The following is a 6,000-nucleotide window of genomic DNA, read 5'->3' as shown; positions in this document are numbered from 1 at the left end:
TCTGTCCTTTCCCCTTCGGCAGAGCCAGGGCTGAGCGTGCTCAGCAGAGGGAGCTGCAGCCCCACCAGCCTGCTCCATCCCTGCTTTTCCCTGAGATCTGGCTAAATGCAAATCATTTAAAAAAATGTATCTGGTGCTACGCAGGGCCACGGGATTAGGAACTTCATTTCTCACTATATTGAGTTGGAAGCCAAAAGCTGTTCAGCGTTAGAGGTGTCCGGGGGCTGGTTTGTTTGAAGTTGCATGAACTTTTGATGGGGCCACGTGGAGTCTTTGTTGCAGGAGACCGATAAATATAGGACAGGTCTAAATATAGGACCTCGGTGTGGTATCGATCAGGGCGTTGGCAGTCTGGGGACGCGGGGCTGGGGGAGCAGGCGGGCCATGGGTGGACGTCTCCTCTGTGCCACGGCGAGGTTGCTCTCGTTTGCTCTCAGCTCAAACGTCGGTGGGAAATCACCGCTGCAAAACCGGGCTGGATCGGAGCCCTTCGCCCGCCGCGGGAGCCTGAGCAGAAATGAGGAAGCGAGCTGCCCGTCGCGCCGCTGAGCGCTTGGCTGACAGGGCCGGCTCCTAACGAACGTCTCTGCTGGGGGAAGATCTGTCCAACCGAAGCCTGCGGTGAGCAGCTCAAGAGCTGGGGCGGGGGGAAAGACTTGGGCCGCTGGTGCATCCCCCCGCGTCCCTCTGCCAAGCGAGCGTGAGCGCGGGGCGTGTCACCCATGGCGCAGTGGGACGGCGGCGCCGCAGCTTTCCACGTGCCCGAGTGGATGGTGAGTGAGTTCCCTTGTTTGAATCGGCACCCGATTCAATGCTGCTTCGTTTCTGGAGGGAGCTTCAGAGTGCGATGCTCCCCGTTCAGGACACGATGGCGTTAAGGAGGGTCATTAGAAGTCCGATGTTAACGGGGGCTGTTCGAGGTCCTTCCCCCGCATCTGCCTCCTCGAAAACGGCCGAGTGACGGAGGGAATGGTCCCCCGTGGGCCACCCCATCTTGCAGATGGGTTGTAGGAACAACGAATTTCTAAAGCAGTTGGGGACCAGCGGGGAGGAGGAGTGGGAGAAAGTGCAGCGTGTTCCAGGAGACTTTGAATTCCATCAGGATCGGCGCATCTTTTCAGCTACTTTTAATTTTTATCAGTTTAGATTCTGTTGTTGGAATAAAACCTCTACAACTTGAGACGCCCTTCGGGACATCATGTGCTGCTCAACTTCATTTTGGTGGTTAAAGAGGTTAGAATAGATACCAGCAAATACTAAAATACACTTTTTTCTGCTTCTCTGGTGGAAAGAATTCCCAAAGCAGCTGAAAATATAATGACATTGCTCCAAAAAAAGCACAGGCAGTGCTCGGAAGACAGAAGGTTGCGTGTCTGGAGGTTGGCTTTACATGTGCCCCGAGGGTCTGTGCAATGTCTTTTGGTCCAAAAACGTTCAGGATACATCAGAAACACTGAAATTCTGTCTCGATATTTGTTGTATCTTCCTAGGTTTCTGCTCGTATCTTCCATTTCCATGTCAGAAGTCATCCCTCTTGGTAGTTCTAAAAATACTTAGGTCACTAAAATAAAAAGTTGATATTCTTGTAATCCTCTAAAGGTATTCTCACTGCTTTGGTCTTTATCTACAAATAGAGTCTGTCCATGGTGATTTGATTCAAACCTCATTATTCCCCTTTAATATCCAACTTTAGGTACCCCCACTATCACTTTCTTCAGCTTCATAGATCTTATTTCTGTAAAACTGCAGTTTCTCGTTCCGCTTTTCTTTTCTTTTTTTTTTTTAATAGACTGCAATTCTTTCAGCTGTCACCCAAGTTATGTCATATTTATATCAACAGCCAGGAAATTAATTTGGCATTTAAGGGTTAGCAGCGATAAACTTTGCCTAATACGCGACTTTGTTTCCTGTTTAAAACATGGAAATATTTTTTTGTACTACTTGGAAAAATGTGGAGTTCTGCTTAAAAACAACCAACAAACCTCTCTCCGTGGATCTACCCTGCCCTGTAATTTTCTCCTTTATGAATTCAGTGCTGCTGGGGTCAGGACCAGATGACAGAAACTTTATTTAAATAGCCCTATTTTTCTTAACGGCCATAGCAATTTCCTTTTGCAGCGTGGATACATGATTTTATAGATGCTTTAAAGCTGCTCTGGCATCAAACTCCACCTACAAAGGGCTTAGGGTTATGTCCTCCAGCAGTGTTTTTAATCAGGATTTTAACGTGACTGATTTGCATTTTATGTGGTTTCTCAGGACAACGTGGGAGTGAACGACCACATTTCAAGAAATAATTAGCCTAAGCTTTAAAATGCTCATTATCTTTAAGGTCATTATTTCAAACAGCCTTTTATGTCTTAATGTTCTTACCAAGGGCTTACATTTGCTACAGTACACCTATTATTATTAACCTAATAACCAAATATTAGAAAAATGTATTATTAGCGAATAATAATAATCCCTTCTCCACTGCTTCTCAGAAGAGCAGGTGAAAATCCATTTTCTGTGGCTGGGGGTGGTTGGGAGGAGATCTGCAGCAGCCCCGTTTTGGTTTTGCAGAGCTGCATCCGAGCTGTGGCAGAGATCTGGGGTCTTGCAGACCCGAGCGACAGCGCGAGCTGAAGTCATTTAATCCGCTGCGAGGCAAATGAGGGACCACACTATTTCCCTCCGTGGGTAAACCCCTCAGTTTTTCAAATAATTTATAAGTTGGATTTAACAGTGACCCTCGTACCCAGGGGAAAACTTCGGCATGCAGTTGTAGGACACGCATTTCTCATCCCTAAGAGGGTGGGATCGAAAGAAGGGGAAATTCTGAATTGTCGAAGGTTTCTGAAAGCCAGTGAGTGCCCAAGGCAGAAATGCTGTTTCCACTTGGTGTCTTGTTTGTGAAGGCTTCAGCGATTTCAGGTGGAAGGATTGTGTGAGGGTTTAGATGATCCGATTGCATTGCCTGTAGCAGTGATCTGCAGGGATTCAGAGAGGCTTTCGCTGGTTTTGGAGGAGAGGTTTTCACTGACAGGTTTTTGAGGGGGAGCTTCTGCTCCTGGGTTGTGTCGTAGCATCACACGAGCCAGCAGCGTGCCCGGGGGCCAAGAAAGCCAACGGCCTCCTGGCTTGTGTCAGCACTGGTGTGGCCAGCAGGGACAGGGAGGTGACAGTCCCCTGTGCTCGGCACTGGGGAGGCCACACCTGGAGGGTTGTGTCCAGGTCTGGGCACCTCAATCCCAGAGAGATCTGGAGGGGCTGGAGCGAGGGCAGAGGAGGGCAACGAGGCTGGGGAAGGGCTGGAGAATCAATCCTGTGAGGAGCCAGGGAAGGAGCTGGGAGTGTTGAGGGTGAGGAGGAGGAGGCTGAGGGGAGCCCTCATCCCTCTCTGCAGCTCCTGACAGGACATTGCAGAGAGGCTGGGGCTGGGCTCTGCTCCCAGGGGATCAGGGACAGGACAAGAGGGAACGGCTGGAAACTGCCCCAGGGGAGGGTCAGGCTGGGCAGGAGGAGAAAATGTTTCCCAGCAAGAGTGGTGCGAGAGTGGAAGAGGCTGCCCAGGGAGGGGGGAGTCCCCATCCCTGGGGGGGTTTCAGGGCCGTTGGGATGAGCTGTGGGGGATGTGGGGTAGGGGAGAACTTTGTAGAGTTGGGCTGAGGGTTGGACTCGATGATCCCGAGGGGCTTTTCCAGCCTGAGGGACTCCGGGATTCTGTGATCTCGCATATGAAGGAGGGGCCAAGCCCCCGTGGGGTGCTGGCCAAGGATAAATGCACTTACTGCTAGAGATGGTGCACGGGCTCAGGGTGAGGTGTTTTTCACCTCTGACTTCTGAGATCCTACATTTTTTGAATTATTTATAATTAAAAACACAAGTTACCCCTTTGTTGGAAGTTAAAGTGACACAGAAATATCTGTTTCCTCTTTTTCCTGCCTTGTCACGGGGCTGTGACCACCACAGCCGGGTTGGACCAAGAGATCCGTTCTACAGCTGAAGGAGAAGGTTTCTCTCTTTCTTGTCCTTCCCGTTGTCCCCACTGGAGCTGCCTGGCTTAGTTATTTGTTATTTTCATGTTTTTAAGATTTCTCCTTCCTGATCGCAGCAGTTCCAGCAGCGGGGACGGCCGCGCTCATTCTGGCCGTGCGTTGGATGTAGGTGCTGCTGTTTGGAAGTGTGCTCTGTGTCAATGAGTGCTCAGGTGTTGGAAGAGTTTATTTTAGTTTTACCTCCAGGTTTTCTGCTGTGGGCCACGGAGGATTATTTTTTTTTTCAAGAAGCAACCTCAGAGTGGGTCTCAGCCCCTAGCGTGAGAGCAACAGCTCGATAGACGCGGACGGCGGTTCACTTGTCGTTAGCAGTTGTCTTGGAGGGCTGAGGATTGAAATTGGTCTCGGTCCTAGTAAAATGTAATAAATCGAGGTGTTTGGGGGTGCGGTCTGATGTTTGCACTGTACACAACCTCAGCCCAATGCTGAACGTGAGTGAGAACACGCTGAGTTTGCAGAGTGCGGCGGATCCGCTGCCGGTGTGAGGTCTTCAGGTTGAATTTCCAACACACTTGGGTGGGCGGCTCTTCATTCCCATCCTTTCTCGCCCAGGTCCCATAGGTAAAATCAGCCTTAACCTGCACATCCTCAAGCTGTTTCTTCAGAAGAAGATGCCAAAGGGTTAAACCTGGGTGTTAATCCCAGAGTCAGTCTCCATGTGACCTTTTGGCTGGAGGACTGGAATCTTAAACACTTTGTGCTCCAGTTAAAGTTTTGGCTCAGTGAGCAGCATTGTCAGGATTACATATTAATTTAAGGCATGCAAAACTATGGAATAAACGGGTTTGGACAGTGCCTTTCTTGGAGAGATATGATCTAGGCTCAGGAGGTGGATGAGGAGAGGAGGAGCTGCCCGAATTGTTGAATTGTTGAGGGTCGCAGATGGTTTGGGGCACGGCGAGGGGAGGCAGCGCTGTGCCGCGGGAGGCCGGCCGGCCTCTCCTCACCTGCCCTGCACGCGCCAGCTCCTGGTGCCTCCCAGCGCGTCTCCGGTTTCACGGGGGAAAGTGGAGCGGGAGATGAAGTGTCCGGCTTGGCGGGTCGGGTGCTGAGGAAACCAGCTTTTCCTTCATGAATAGGGATGAGAGGGCAGGAGGAGGAGGTTTGCTGTGGGACCTGCAAGCCCTGAGCTCTGGTGGAACATCCAAATAGTCGTGTCAGTCCCCTCCCTTCTCGTCACAGCTGCAAACTTATTTCTTGTGATTTTTTTTTTTTTTAATTCATTTTATCCTTTGGCATCATAGATGGATGAGAAGTTTTTCCCCTGGGAAAAGACACCCCAGACAGTTTGTCAAATGAAAAACCACATAGTGGCAGCTCTTGGATACCACAGATTTGACCTGCTGTTTCTCCACGCATAGATGGGGTTTAATTAGCTCCGTAACTTGCTCTTTACGTCCCAGCTTTGTTGCAGGTGGATTTGCAAGCTGTTAGCAATGCCGGAGAGCTTGTGCGGCTTAATCGCACAGAAAACTGCTGTTTTTCTCCCTTTGTTCCTTTTAAAAAAAATAAAAAATGTCCGTGGCTAAGAATAAATTTAAGACGCTAGCACTACAAAAAACGCTGCGCTCGCAAAATTTAAAAGTTCGGAGAATTTACAAGGGTGGTTCCTCTTGCACGTTGCAAAAGTGATGGGGGATTTTGTAGCTGTTACAGTTTTCGTTTGGCAATTTTTTTTAAAAGAGTAAAAAAAATACAAGGACACGGCGTGGCTAAACACAGGGAGGCTGCAGTAAGGTTGGGCTGCAACCATAATGAAAAAAGCAGATTTTAATCTGGCATGGCTTATTAAATTATAGTGATAACTTGGATTTTACTGGGATTGAATTTAGTTCTCCCTGGTTTTATTTGAAGATTGAGCCAGATTACAACTGACGTAAAACCTGTGGAAGATACCCGAGCTGTGGATTGGAGGGGCAGGAGAAAGCTTTATTTTGAACATTTTTATAGCATAGAGGTTCTT

The sequence above is a fragment of the Athene cunicularia genome, assembly GCF_003259725.1.
Source record: "Athene cunicularia isolate RWA chromosome 1 unlocalized genomic scaffold, athCun1 chr1_part2, whole genome shotgun sequence".
In the NCBI taxonomy this organism is placed as follows: Eukaryota; Metazoa; Chordata; class Aves; order Strigiformes; family Strigidae; genus Athene; species Athene cunicularia.
This window is presented reverse-complemented; position numbering follows the sequence as displayed.